Below are 15,676 nucleotides of genomic sequence, written 5' to 3'. Positions count from 1 at the left end.
ATAAGTGTGGTATGACTAGACTTGAGGTTGTGGCAAATGGAGGAGGAGTGAGGTTCTGGAAGCAAATGATGTTTTTGTTGTTGGTTTTGAAACTGCTTTGATTCTGCCCACGGGCTACCATGATTTCTTCAAGATTCCAGATAATTGAGTTGAAATGAATGGATCATCACACAGGGTGTGTTCATTACAAATAAATCCTTTTTGCTTTACTAAATTATAGAATCAGAGGATCACTGTTGAAAAAACTTCGAAGAATACAGAAAAAAAGTGAATGTTTCCTGGCTCTTTCCCTGGACCCTTCATCCTCCCTGGAGGAGACCACAGTTAACTTTGTGTCTCTTCTTTCCCTCCCCCACCCCACTGGATAGCTTTATTTGAAATTCATTTCTCTGCTTTAATTATCCCAACTTTACAAAGCACAGTAATTAAGGACTTGGAGCTAGAAGACAAAGGTGCCAAAACTGAGAGAGTGGGGTGAGATGTTTATGAAGCTTGCTCAGCCCTGACGTATTCCAAGTCACACTGGCCTCTCTCCCCACGATTGGAGCCAGCGAGCGAGCGGGTGGGCCTGTTTGACGCAGCAAAATTCAGATTCTATGTCAGCTGCAGAGAGGAAGCGGCCCTGGCGCGGCTCCTTACTCCTGCGGCTGGCGCGCACGGGAGAGCCGTTTCCATGGAGACCGGGACCCGGGCGAAGCGCTTTGGAATTGCTCCTTGGGGCTCAGCAACACACAGAAACATTAGCATGCAGAAGCCTAAATATAGCTGCATTCAGGGCGATTCATCCAGCCTGAAACTTGGCAGAGGCTTTAGAATGAGTGCACTGAGCACGACTCAAGAAGGTTTTCAATATTTTACGGTGTTTACACTATAGTCAGAGGAAGGAACTCACGGAAAATGGCATTTCTGCAGAAGTGCGGGGGCCACTTGGGGGACTTGTCCTCCTGGATCAGTCACTGTCAGAGTCCTGCCTGCAGATGTCAGGACTCACTGAAAGATACTTTGTTGTTGTTGTTGTCAGAAAATCCCTTTACCGTATAAATATACTGTAAGAGAACCCAATGGGCAAATTTCTCTCTGGTCGTAGAGGGAGACTATTGCCTGTAAATAGAAGAAAAATATGGGTAGGCCCCTTCTCTTCCCTTACCCAAGATTCTTGGGGACTGTAAATTCTTGTCTGCATTATTATGCAGAAGAAATCTGCTGTGTCCCCAGCTCCTGTTTCCAAGTTGCAGCTGCAAACTTCACTCCAACATGGTGCCATCAACATGCAACACAGCTAGGTGCCCTCTGGCTACCAGGATGCATCTTCCTAAATTCATTCACTCAATAACTATTCACTGTGCCGCTACTGCCTTCCAAACAGAATGCAGATAGATACAAAAGAAAATGAGACAGCAAAGGTCTCGGGGAGCTTCTTTTCTAGTGGAGGAGACAGACATCAATCTATCAATCCATAGACAATTTCAGATTTTAATAAATGTTACAAAGAAAATAAGGCAAAGCCAGAGTGAGAAGATGTTGGGGAGATGCCATGTAGGAGGTCAGCAAAAACCTCCTGGAAGATTTGACCTTGGATGTGAGACCTGAAGGACAAGATCTAGGGGAAGAGCTTGTCAGACAGAGGGAAGTGAGGGTACAAAGCCTCCAAGGCTGAGCCATTCTTGGTGACTGAAATCCTGAGTGAGGGAAGACAAGTTCAGACGGACAGGTGGGGACCAGCTCACTAGGACCTTGCATGCTGTGCTATGAAGTTTGATGGTCCTTCTCAGAAGGAAGGCAAGCACTCACCTACTGCTACTGGGCAGCAACAACCCCCACAGCCAACAGCCCACCCAATAACTCCATGAGTAGTTCTCCCCTAAGCTGTCAGCCTTTATTGTCACACACTGTGCTTCTTGTAAAAATAGAATTCTCTCTTCTTCTTGGCTGCCAGGAAGCTCTGAGCAGGATGTAAGATATTTTGATGCATTGTCAACCTCCCATGCCCACCTCCACTGAGAAGATTTGATTCCCATAAGGTCATGGATCTTCAGTGATAGGCCCTTGCCAGTCACATCTGTGACTTTCCTTGTGACTTCAAGATCTTGTCATGTCTACTGGATCTGTCTGAGCCACTTCCATGACCCTCTAAGGGGACACAGGACCCATTCTGTTGTGGCCCACGCCACCCTAGTCACTATGGAAGCCTGGGAGGAATCTCCTGCTGCCATGCAGTAGCTTCTGCTCCAAATACGTTGCCATTTCCATGAATGTTACTGAGGAAGTTGGAGATGACAGGAGAGCGACAGGGCCATGCTCCTCTGCTGAAGGTTATTTTGGGATTTCTATCATCTTCCTTCCCTAGAATTCATTTTGGGGCTGGGCAAAGCACTGGGCACAGGCTTACTTCTCAAAGACCACCAACGTCTATGTTCTCTCTGCTTTCCACCAATGTTTACATGATTCCCTTTTATTTCCCCTTAGTATATCAACTATTCTTCTTTTTAAAATTCTTAGTAGTTGGCCTAAAATTTGCACTATAAATTTTAAATGAATCTAAGTCAACTCTCAGGTAATACTATACCACACGAAGATGTGTAGCATGGGTCCATGATATCAGGGAACTCCCAAGTTCTCCTTCCCTTCCCTTACGGCATTGCTGTTATTCATGTCACTTATCTATTTGCTGTAACCACCCAATTACATATAATTTTATATCAAGTAAAAATAAGAAAAACAAAATATTTTACTTTGCCTCAATTTCTTTCTTTTCTTTTTTTTTTTTTTAACACTCTTTCTTTCTTTATGTAGATCTGAGTTTCTGGACTATATAATTTTTTCTTCTCCCTGAAGAACTTTTTTTTAACATTTCTTAGAGGGCAGGTCTCCTGGTAAATAATTCCCTCAGTTTTTGCTTCAGAAAGTCTTTATTTCTCCTTCTCTTTTGAAGGATAATTTCACTGACTGTATAGTCCCAGGTTGGTGAGCTTTTTCTTCAAACACTTTATTTCATTTCATTCTTTTCTTGCTTGCATGGTTTCTGATAAGAAATCCACTGTAATTCATATCCCTGGTTCTCTATAGGTAAGGTGTCTTTTTGCTCTGCTTCTTTCAATATTTTCTCTTGTCTTTGGGTTTTTTGAAGTTTGAATGTCATATGTCCAGGTGTAGATCTGTTGGTATTTATCCTGCTTGCTGTTCCCTGAGTTTCCTGGATATGTGCGTTGGTGTCTGCCACTCATTTTGAAAACTTCTCAGTCATTATTAGTTCCATTATTTCTTTTACTCCATTCTTTCTTCCCCTACTGGTATTCCAATTGTATGTATGTTGCACCTGTTGAAATGGTCCCATGGTTCTTGGATATTCCAATGTGTCACTGTCATTTATTTTTCTCTTTGCATTTCAGTATTTCTGTTGAAGTTTCTGTTGACCTATCATTAAGCTCACTAATGCTTTCCTCAACCATGTCAAGTCTACTGATGAGACATTAAAGACATTCTTTATTTTTGTTACAGTGTTTCTGATTTCTAACATGTTCTTCTGATTCTCAGAGTTCCAATTTATCTGCTTACATTACCCTTCTGTTCTTTCATGTTGTCTACCTTTTTCCATTAGAATCTTTAGCATATTGATCATAATTATTTTAAATTCCTTGTCTGATAATTCCAAAATCTTTGTTATATCTGAGCCTATTTTGCCGTTTGTTTTGTTTCTTCACACTATTGTAGTGTTTATTGTAGTGACTTACTATTTATTGGCATTTTAAGACAAACCTATCATAAAAGGTTTTCCTAAATACACACAAAAAATTTTCTCATTACATTTATTCTCCACTGAAACAGCTACCATGCAAGAGTCTACAGAATTTACATATAATAAAGGAGTCCTTATATTTGGAATGCATGAAAACCTCTGTTTAAAGTGCTTCATACATTCTTACTTAACTATAATTTCTTAAAACATAACAACAAGGTCAGCTGGGCACAGTTGCTCACACCTGTAATCCCAACACTTTGGGAAGCCGAGGTGGGCGGATCACCTGAGGTCAGGAGTTTGAGACCAGCCTGACCAACATGGAGAAACCCAGTCTTTACTAAAAATACAAAATTAGCTGGGTGTGGTGGTACATGCCTGTAACCCCAGCTGCTCGAGAGACTGAGGCAGGAAAATTGCTTGAACCCAGGAGGCAGAGGTTGCAGTGAGCTGAGATGGCACCATTGCACTCTAGCCTGGGCAACAAGAGTGAAACGCCATCTCAAAAATAATAATAATAAATAAATAAATAACAGCAAGGTCACCTGTAAAGTTGCTTTGGGAAGGGACAACCTTTTCAACAGAGTAGAATTCCAAAACCATTAGCCATATTTACCAAGTAAAAATACAGGCTCTATAGTTAAACTTAAATTGTTGATATAAAACAATGTTTAGTATAAGTATTCTCCATGCAATATTTGCAATTATCTGGCAACTGTAGCTGGGCCCAAAGAGGGATTCATGAGGGAGGGTCAAAAGGCCCTGGTTATAGGTATAGAGGGGATAAGTCTCAGGGGAGTTACACAAAAGTTTAAAGAGATAAAATAAAGAGCTGAATGAGATGACATTTGTAAAGTCCATTTCTGAAGAATGTTGACCTATGATTAAGTCAGTGATTCCCAAACTTATTACACCCAAGGAATCTTTATTACAGTTTTCTCTATTCATAGCCTATGACCATCTAAACTTCAGCTCTTTAATCAGTACCTGGTTCTATTACTTCATCAACATCCAGTTAGAGCTTTTGATTGGTATGAGTCAACTGCTGATGATAAAGCCATTCATCATCAGACAGATTCATATTAAATTGAAATGATTTCAGCCACAAACAAATTAATGCAGGCTGTAGGTCTTCAGACCATCCCCCCAGCCAGATACACTCTAACACTAAAGAAGTTCTAGGACCTTGAGTGACACTGTTCATCACCCTGGATTTTATACTAGGTCATTAATCAGATAGAGTGCTTACTATACTATAGATTATATGAACAAACCCCATGTGTTGAAATTATTTCCTCCCTACCTTCCAACAACAAATTAATCAAGCCAAGCCTTGCTTCCAAGTAATTCAACAGAAATTGACCAATTCTTTTTCTTTCTCTCCTCTGGGAAATTCCATCAAAGCAGATGTGGTGGGCTCAGATGTGTGAGCATGGGGATAAACTGGTACTTAAAAAACATGTAGGTTGAATTAGAAAGTCTGTTAATTAAATAACAATTAGAACAAAGAAACAAGAATTAATTAGATAGCGGAAAATCTAATGTCAGCATAAATAGCTTCAAACTGCAAAATAATCTTACTCCCAATTTAATTGCTTGTGTAATTAGAGTTAATTGCAGAGTAGAGGTTTGGTTAACATAATAAAATGTTCTTTTAAAAAAATAGTGATTAGGTAGTTAGCCAGAGCATTTAAAAGTGAGTATTTCCAGGAATGTTGCAGTGGTTTGACACATGGTCTTTGGTGGCAGAATGACCCTGAGCAAATCTTTAGCATCCCTAAGTACCACTTTTTTAGAAGCAAAACGGCAGTGAAAACACTTCCATTTGTAAAGGAGATTTTCTGGGAGTTAAATGAGGCTTGGTGGGTAAAGTGCCTCCTTGATGTCTGCCACATAGGCAGGAGCCTGTCGACGGCAGCTGTGATGAAGATCCCTTCTACAAACACATTACAGTCCAAGTTTCCCCATTTGACTTCCACATCATTGTGGAGACCAGCAATGCAGATGGTTGAAACCATCAGCATTGTGATTTCAGCATTGTGATGGTCCTCCATCTTCTCCTGTCCCTCACTCACTTCTTCCTCTGGGTGAATAAGTCATCCTGGTGGTGGTTGTTTTTGTCATTGCTATGTTTGGTCAGCACCTTCATTTATTAGAACCTTTTCTGTAGTAGCGTTTAATTTGATTATCCCAGGAGATGAGATGCACTGCAGTAACAGGACCATGTAGGGACCTCAAGCAGGCACATCTACCTGAAGAGCTAAGGAACTGAAAGAGGAAGCTGGGAATTGCCCATCACCTGAGGTTCAAGCAGAGGGGGACCAGCTGGCAGGAAGGATGGAAGGACTACAGCATTAGTCGGGTCTGCCAGGTAACTGTTGATGGCAGTGATACTTATTCCTCTCTCCTCAAGTCTCCCTAGACTGGAAGAAAAAGTATGGGAGAAACATACTCATATCTCTTCTTCCTTCCTTCCACTCCACCCCTGATTGGTGAGTTTTGGATGTCAGAGTTCTGAAGTCAGAGGCCACCAAGAATACCCCTGTAGTTAAACACCTTGCGTTTATTACTCATTGAGCAAGGGAGAATGTATACCATGGGGTGTCTCAGTAGGAGAGGGTTAAGGAAGACTTATTAAAGGATCAGGGTAAGTGTAAGGTCATTTTGAGGAGCCTTTAAGGAAACCAGGCTTTGCTCCAGGTTGGATGCTGTCAGAAAGTGGAGGTAAGTCTATGATTGGGCATCTCAATAAATCTTATTTCTAAGGAAGGCAGGCTAGAGTGAGCGGCTGTCAGTAGTCATGCCGGAAGGAAGAAGGAGATAATTGGGATTTTGTGGTTTAGACAATGTTCTTACTTTTGTCTGTGTTCAGACATAATTTCAAAGTGTTCTTGCGTTTGTCTTGCTCAATCATGGTCACAGAGTGCCCTTGTCTGATGGTGATGTTGGAAGAAACTGTTTTTACATTGAATAGAACACCAAGGTCTGGCTGTGAGTGCCAGGCCAGCTCCTGAATATCAGTGGCTGTCTTTCTGAAGGAGTAAAGAATGGGTAACCTCTGAGTTCTGTGTTTTGAATCTACCTGCTCCCTAGAAATGGCCCATTCTTATCTGCTCCCCACTGTGTGGTGAGCTTACCAGTTTAGAGCTCTGCCCCAGCAAGACTAAAGACCAACAATTTGGGCGATTAAGTTTCAATTCAGAGGCAACGTTTTTAGAAAACCTATGGAGACCATCCATCTAAAGCCTTACTTTTTCATCAGCTTTTTGAGTAACAAAGTGGGTAAATGTTTATCTCTGCCTCCTGTGCTTTATTTCTCAATTGGTTCCAAACTCGAGAAGGAAAAGTAGTCCATATGGACTCCCTCTAAAGCCTCGACTGTGACCACTATGGCTATCCCTGATGGTAGTGCGTCCCCTACACGGCAAGGACGGTCACCTGGCAGTGTCTGTTGTCTAGAAGATGAGGCAGCTTTGATGTAGTGCTCAATGTGTGGCCCCTGGACCCAGCAGGTATCCCCGGCTCCAGGTATCCCCGGGAGCTTGATAGAAAAGCAAATTTCCTGGCTTCACCCCAGACCTACTGAATCAGAGCTTCTGGAATGGGGCTCACCAATTCTTGCCTAACAAGCCCTCCAGATGATGCTAAGACATTCTCCAGTTTGAGAATTGCTGATAAAGGGGAAAGAGCATTGGATTAGGAGCCAGAAAAAGGGTTCCAGCCCTGCTTCTGCCTTTATTAGCTGTGTGACCTGGGGATAGTGCTTTCTCTCAGATAAACTGTATTAATCTCTGTTCTCACACTGCTAATAAAGACATAGCCGAGACTGGGTAATTATTTATAGAGGAAAGAAGTTTAATTGACTCACAGTTTCACATGGCTGGGGATGCCTCACAATCATGGTGGAAGGTGAATGAGGAGAAAAGTCATGTCTTACATGGTGGCAGGCAAGAGAGCTTGTGTAGGGGAACTCCCCTTTATAAAACCATCAGATCTCGTGAGACTTACTCACTATCACAAGAACAGCACAGGAAAGATCCACCCCCACGATTCAATTACCTCCCACCAGCTCCCTCCAATGACATGTGGGAATTATGGGAGCTACAATTCAAGATGAGAATTGGGTGGGGACACAGCCAAACCATATCAGAAGCCTTAGTATTTTCATCTATAAAATGGAGATAATTTCTAATTCTCATTCTTCTAGTGGAGGTGAGATGGGAAAAGTCAGAGAAACATGCTAGAAAGCTACGTAAATGTGGATTACATCGGTGTTTTTGTTTGAGTCCTACGTGGCTGAAACAGTCTCTGTTTCTAAGAATATTCTAAGAATATAGAATATATGTATATATTTCTAAGAATATATATATATATTTCTAAGAGAGAAAGAGAAAAATATATATATGTTTCTAAGAATATAGCACAGATGCTTTCTCACTATTACACAACAATTAGAAAAACTAATAGAAAGACATCTGTCTTTCTCTATGACTTAGCCCTCATGTTCCTGTGTAAGATCTCAACCCATCTCCGATACATAGAAAAGTTCATTTATTCAACCCAGTGTAGCTGTTTTTTCCAGTGTGGTCAGTGTGGCTAGACAGTATGGAAGGGGAGGCAACAGAGGCCATTACGGGATGTGAGGTCAGGTTATAAAGAGCTTTACCCTCTGCACCCAAAGGTTTGCTTGCACCTGCAGGAAGTTAGGCAAAGCAGTGGCATGGCAATACCTGAGTGTGAGCACTGTTCAGTAGGCAGTAGCAGCATATCTGGTGTGTAGGTTTGTGTTTTTTTTCAATTATGACACAATATACATAATGTAAAATTTGCCGTCTTCACCATTTTCAAGTGCATAGTTCAGTGGTGTTAAGTATCTTCACGTTTTTATGCACCCACTCTCCAGAACTCTTTTCATCTTGCAAAACTAAAACCGTACCCAGTAAACAACACCTCCCCATTCCCCACCCCTAAGTCCCCGGCAATCACCATTCTACTTTCGGTCTCTATGAATTGACTAGTCAAGTTACCCCATATAAGTGAAATCACATTATTTTGGAAACAGGCTGGAGTGCAGTGGCCTGATCTTGGCTCACCACAGCCTCGACCTCCTGGGCTCAAGTGATTCTCCTGCCTCAGCCCCTCAAGTAGCTGGGACTGTAGGCACATGCCGCCACAGCAGGCTAATGTTTTTAAAAAGTTTTTTGTAGAGACAGGGTTTTGCCATGTTGCCTAGGTTGGTCTTGAACTCCTAGACTCAAGCAATCCACCTGCTGGCCTACAAAGTGCTGGGATTACAGGTGGCCACCACACATGGCCAGAATTTCCTTCCATTTTAGGGCTGCCTTGCATTCCATTATATGGAGATGCCACATTTCACTTACTCATTCATCCATCAGTGGCCACTTGGGTGGTTTCCACCGTTTGGCTATTGTGAACGATGCTGCTATGAGTATGGATATATTCGCGTGTCTTCAAGACTCTGCTTTCAATTCTTCTGGGTCTACACCCAGAGGTAGAATTTCTGGATTGTATGGTACTTCTACTTTAAATTGCTTGCGGGACTGCCGTCCTGTTTGCCACAGCGGCTGAACCATTTCACATTCTCACCTGCAGTGCACGAGGGTTCCCATTTCTCTGCATTCTGGCATTGAGATTTTTGAGTGCTCCATACACATATAAGATGAGAGAGGAGGCCGAAAGCCCATTCCAGTCATTAATTTCTCAACAAAGTCAAATCTCTAAAGTCCTGCTTACATAGAGCAAGCAGATCAAGTGGAACGGGGTGTCTTTGAAGGAAGGGATCATAGTTTATATCTGTATTTCCAGGACAGGGCCCAGTGCCTGGCTCTTGATGAATGCTGAATGATGGAATCGAATGAGGAAAACTGTGCATTAGGGAAAAGTGGTGGGGAGGGGAGGTGTGGTTCATTTTCTCAGCAAACTTTGGAAGGGACACAGTTCTATAGGGAAGTTCGTATTCAAGATGGAATCCTACCACTAAGTTCTGTGGAGATTATCTCAGTAATTACCAGGGGGCCAAGCAAATTATAACTGATCCACAGATGAGTTACAAATACATCCATGCAGCGACACCTTTTAAATACAGGATTTCTGTGACTCTCACTGCAAAAACAGACATATCATTCCCTGGGACCCAGCCTGCCTTTAACACGTGGCCAGGTGAAGTGGGGAGGGGGTTCCACTTGGCCACATGTGGCAGATGCTTCCTGAAAATACGTACCTTCTCCAGACTGCCCTTCTGTGCCCCTGACTTTTTTCCAGATGTCTGGATATTTGTGGTCCTGGCAGCCAGTGGCAGGGCAGATGAGATCTACCTTTGATAAGTCGACACATCCGTCTGTCCCTGTCCGGGCTGCAGCCAGGGAAAAGCCCGGGAATGCCTTCTCCCCTGCGTCCATCCTGCCACCCTCCTGCTGCGGAGGTCTCTCCCTAGATTGGCACCAAGGCTCTGAGACTTCACAGAAGGCCCAACCTCAGATCTTCCCAGTCTGCCCATATGGTCTCTCGTGTGCAGCGCTCATGAGCATCAGCAGCTTACAAATGACAGAAAACCTGTTTGCTGAGTGGAAGACACAAAGGAATGCACTGCAGTGGCTGGAAGGGTGCAGGCCCTGTCCTGTGACAGCCTCACGCTGTGCACACTCCACTGCACTTTGCTACGTGCTGTTCCTATTGCCAGAAATGCCTTCCCCATTACTTTTATGCTTGGTAAAAAAACTGCACATGTGCAGTTCTTCTCTGTAACCCCTCCCCCATCTTGTGGAATTAGTCTCTGTGTCTGTCTGTCTCTCTTTCTCTCTCTCCCCCCTCTATACTCTTGTATTGTTTCTAATACTTTGTGATATCAGAGATTACTACTGGCATCACTAGTTGAATCCAGTCCTCCTTTGTATTACATTTGGACCGCACACACTGACTTTTTTTTTTTTAATGGGCCTGGTAGCCTGGTATGGTGATTCATACCTATAATCTCAGCACTTTTAGGAGGCCAAGGCAGGAGGACGGCTTGAGGCCAGAAATTTGAGACCAGCCTGAGCAACAAAGCAAGACCCTGTCTCTGCAAAAAATTAAAAAGTTAGCCGGGCATGGTGGTGTGCTCATGCAGTCTGAGCTACTCAGGAGGCTGAGGCCTGGAGAACTGCTTGAGCCCAGGAGTTGGAGTTCAAGGCTGTAGTGAGCTATGGTTGAACCACTGCATTCCGACAGGGCCAACAGAGCAAGATCCCAAATCTAAAAATAACTTTTTAAATTAGTTGGCAAAATATCAGTATTCGGAAATTTTATACAGGCATCAAAGCACATTTGGGTTGTTCTTTAAAAATTGGAAGATCCCGCCACCCTGGACTATTTTATTGCATAGCAACAGTCGGGCAGCGCTGAGCTTCTGGCTGCCCTTCCAGAGGGGCTCCTGGACTCTGATGTGCAGGTGGCCCCACTGGGTACCTTTTGGCCACTCACACCTACCTGCCCAGTCCCTGTGGGAGCTGGGTTAGCAACGCCTGAAATACAGTAACCTGTTGATGTGCCTGTCTTCTAGTCCACTAGGTGTTTAACCTCTTGATGGTGGAATTGTGTTTCACTCATGCTTCTGTCCTTCTGACTCTATACCAGTAGTGTCACTTAGGTGCACGCGCACCCCTCAGAAGAAGCAAGGATAGCCATTGTCTGCCTAGAGCATGTTCCACAGAAGTGGGCCTTTTTCAGCCATTTTGGATCTGTCAACATAAAAGCCTGTGACGAAAGCATATTAGAGGGAGCCATGCAAAAGCCAAGCCAGGAAGCATTTCGACCTTCCAAGGGTATCCAGGCTCTGAAGCTCATCCTAATGCTAGAATGTAACTTTAGCTCTTGGTGTGTCAATCTCTCATCTTTCAATCTTTCTCTCTGTTTATCTGTTATACACATGTAGCTACCTGCCTACCCACGTGTGTGTGTGTCCATGTGCACACATAACGGGTCCCTCTCTGAAGTTCCCCAAATCTGTTTTGCCTGACTTTGTGTGTCATCTATATCTATTTGCACAGTGGAGAAGGAAGGTGAAAGACAGTGTCTGAGTCCAGCTGGTTTTTAATCTTTTGGGCCAAAAAAAAAAAAAAAACCAGAGAAAACTAAAAACAACCTTCACACGCCTAAACACAAAGTCTAGACTCTGTGGGGAAGTCATTTGGGATAGTAGGCAATTGCGTGACAGAGTCCAACACACTGACTTGCATGCCATACTATTAATGTTGGAACTGCTTGGTCGTTATCAAAATTCACTTTAAATAACACCAGATTTTTTTTAATTGCTCACTTTTGCCTATCTGGATTTGAAGTAATGGAGAAAAAGGAAGCAGCGGCAGAGGGTTTGGTTTTATTTTTTTTTTTTTAATCTCAGAAAGTATTTTTATCTTTCTCCTGGAGCCATTTCCTCCTGGGTGTTGCATGAAGTGTTATATAATGAAATGATCATATGATGGCATTTTTTCCTTCCTCAGCCTTCAGGGGATGCAAGACTTTGCATACAAGATAGATTAAGTGTAACCTTTAATTGTCAAAATCATGTGCTAAATAAGCTAAAGCTCAGAAAAGAGAACAAATAATAAAGCCTTGTAAGTCCCAAAGGCATACTATTCCCCCATTTTCTTTTTTTTCTTTTTTTTTTTTTAGCATGGTAAAACACACATAACAGGCCAGGCACGGTGGCTCCTACCTGTAATCCCAGCACTTGGGAGGCCAAGGCAGGTAGATCATGAGGTCAGGAGTTTGAGACCAGCATGACCAACATGGTGAAAGCCCGCCTCTATTAAAAAATACAAAAAAGTAGCTGGGTGTGGTAGCGCGTGCCTTTAATCCCAGCTACTCAGGCGGCTGAGGCAGGAGAATCACTTGAACCCGGGAGGTGGAGGTTGCAGTGAGCTGAGATCACCCCCATTGCACTCCAGCCTGGGCAACAGAGCAAGACTCCGTCTCAAAAAATAAATAAATAAATAAATAAACAACACATACCACAAAATTCGCCATTGTAACCATTTGAAGTGCATAGTTCACATTATTGTGCAACCATCACCACCATCCATCTCCAGAACTCTTTCAATCTTGCAAAATGGACACTCTGTACTTATTAAACACTAACTCCCCATCCCTTCCTCCCCTGGTAACCTCCATTCTAGCTTTCTATGATTTTTAACGACTTTAGGTACTGCCCATAAGTGGAAACATAGTATTCGTTCTTTTGTGACTGGCTTATTTCACTTAGCAAATGTCCTCAAGGCTCATCCATGTTGTCTCCTGTGTCAGAATTCTCTTCCTTTTCAAGGCTGAATAATATTCACACATGTGTCACCTTCATACGTATTATTCATGTGAATAATATTCATAGATGTTCCATATGTATGTGTCACATTTTGCTTATCCATTCATCTGTCAATGGACACTTGAGTTGCTTTCATCTTTTAGCTACTGTGAATAATGCTTCAATGAACATGGATACACAAATATCTCTTCAAGACCTTGCTTTCGCTCCTTTTTGACTTGTACCCAGAAGTGGATTTCTGAATCACATGGTCACTCTATTTTTTAGTTGTTTGAGGAACCACTAAATTGTTGTCCACCGCAGTTGCACCAGTTTACATGGCCACCAGCAATCACAAAGGTTCCCATTTCTCCACATCCTGGCCAACACCCGTTATTGTCTGCCTCTTTGATAGTAGCTATATTAATGGGTGTGAGGTGGTATCTCATTGAGGTTTTGATTTGCATTTCTCTAATGGTTAGTGATGGTGAGCATATTTTCCTATGCTTTTTGGTCATTCGTATATCTTCTTTGGAGAGATGTCTGTTTCAGTCCTTTGCTAAAGGCATACCTATTGAGATAAGAACGAGGAACATTCCCCATGTTAAGGTAGCAGGGTCAGAGGAAAAGAAGACTTGGGTGTACTGGGCACTGATTAGATACCAGGCTCTGTACCAGGCATTGGGTGCCCCATGATAAGCTCATCTGCAGGGAGAGAGAGAAGCAAACTCCAGATGGAAAACACCCTGAAGATGGGGAGTGGATAGCAATTCAGATGGGTCATGGAGGCCCAGTAAGAGACTGGGATCATAGTGACAGATGCATGACAATCTAGTAAGGCTGGGGGCCCGTTAGAGAGAAGAGAGATGAGACAGGGTTGGCAGGACAGTGGGGCAGGAGTTCAGGAAAGGGGTAAACAGCCTGAAGGGCCAGGCTTCAAGAGGGAGCTGTAGCAGTGGTTTAAAGCAAAGGCCACTGGACCTTGAGCAAGTTATATAACCTTTGTTAGCCTAAGTTTCTTCACCTGTAAAACAGGAATAATAATGCCAACTGCACGGGGTGTTTAAATTAGATGATGTCTATAAAGTGCTTTGCAAAACCTCAAGCTGATAGCAAGATGCCTGGGAAAATGTAGCTTTTCTTATTATTAACCAGAACCTGGGCCCTTAAGAATGGCAGATTCAGATCAATCAGACTCTAAATACCTTGTTATTTCCACAATACTGCAATGAAAATTTATGGTGTCCATGCCAGACAAGCGAATACAGCTGCTCAGTAGAGGTTTAATGTTTCTCATGTAGTATGGTTTTCCTACATTTTGCTGTTATCACATTTTGCTGTGCCAGGCCCTGTGCATGTGATATCATTATGACTCAACCATTTATAGGGTAAGGAATTTTACATCCATTTTACAGATGAGAAAACTTACACTCATAGACAGGAAGCAACTTGCAGAAGGTCGATGGGGAGTAGATAGTGGTACCAGGAGTTGAAGTTGAGTCTGCTTTGACCCTACATACAGGTCTTCCCATTATTTTATCTTATATATTAGATAAATAATGTTTATGATGTACATTAGGCATTATCAGGGTTCTTGGCCTATTTGAGCACTTGGTGTCATGACTAGATTCTGAGGCTTACACTGCATTCGTATTTCTTCCTGCCCTCCTCTTTTAATTTATCTTTATTTCATTGAAAATTTCTTCTCTTCTTATAAGCCTATGTGCTCTACATCTCCACATTTAACTGGGGGAAGATCCAGAAGGGATTTCCTGTTTTGTCTTTGCACACGTGGTCCCTGGAGGGCTGTACATTTGATCAGGGCTCAGCCGCCCTGTCTGCTGAGCTGGCCACAGGCAACAGAAAGGAGATGGCTTTGCCCATTCTGAGCATCAGAAGCAGCACAAAGCTGGAGTGAGGTATAACAGGGGGCTTTCAGACTTCTGGAGTTGATGGGGGACACTAGAAAGGAGAGGAGGAGTGGAAAGGGGGCAAGCGAAGGAACGATGGGGGAAGAAGGCAGGAATAATACTCCATGGGGCAGTATCATTATAGTCCTCAACTCTTCGCCTTGTTCTCTGAATGTATTCCATTTCCATAGAGCTTCCAAAGGTCTACTGTGCTTGCTAATGGCCAATGGCCACAAACTCAAAAGTCTAAGAGGACTGTGTACTTTACCGAAATGAGTGATGCAGATCGAATATATCTATTTACTTTCGCTGCATTATTGCCTATTTTATGAGCACTCTAAAACGGACCTTGCAGTGATTTTACTTTTCAGTTCATTAAGCACTTCATCACACACCTTTGCCATTCACTGGTTATAACTATTTCTTGTTTTAATGGTGTTTTCAGTTGTTTTCTTTCAATACAAATTATCTGTGTTTACATATGAAACTCAGAAGAATATTTTTAACTTCTGCCAAAAAAAATGTTTTCTCCAATTTTTCTTGAACACATGGCCCTTTTGCTTACCAGTTTGTTTTTCTCTTTTGATAAAAGCATAGGAACAGAGAAATAGTCCTCTTCTCAAAGCAAAGCATCAGTGTAAGTGATGCGTGGTCGCTGTCACTTAGCCACTTGGCCTCAGGGTCAGGGAGACAGGCAATAAGGAGTGGTGGGGACTGTGGAGAAATGCTCTGTCT

The sequence above is a fragment of the Theropithecus gelada genome, chromosome 6 (genome assembly GCF_003255815.1).
Source record: "Theropithecus gelada isolate Dixy chromosome 6, Tgel_1.0, whole genome shotgun sequence".
Taxonomy (NCBI): domain Eukaryota; kingdom Metazoa; phylum Chordata; class Mammalia; order Primates; family Cercopithecidae; genus Theropithecus; species Theropithecus gelada.
This window is presented reverse-complemented; position numbering follows the sequence as displayed.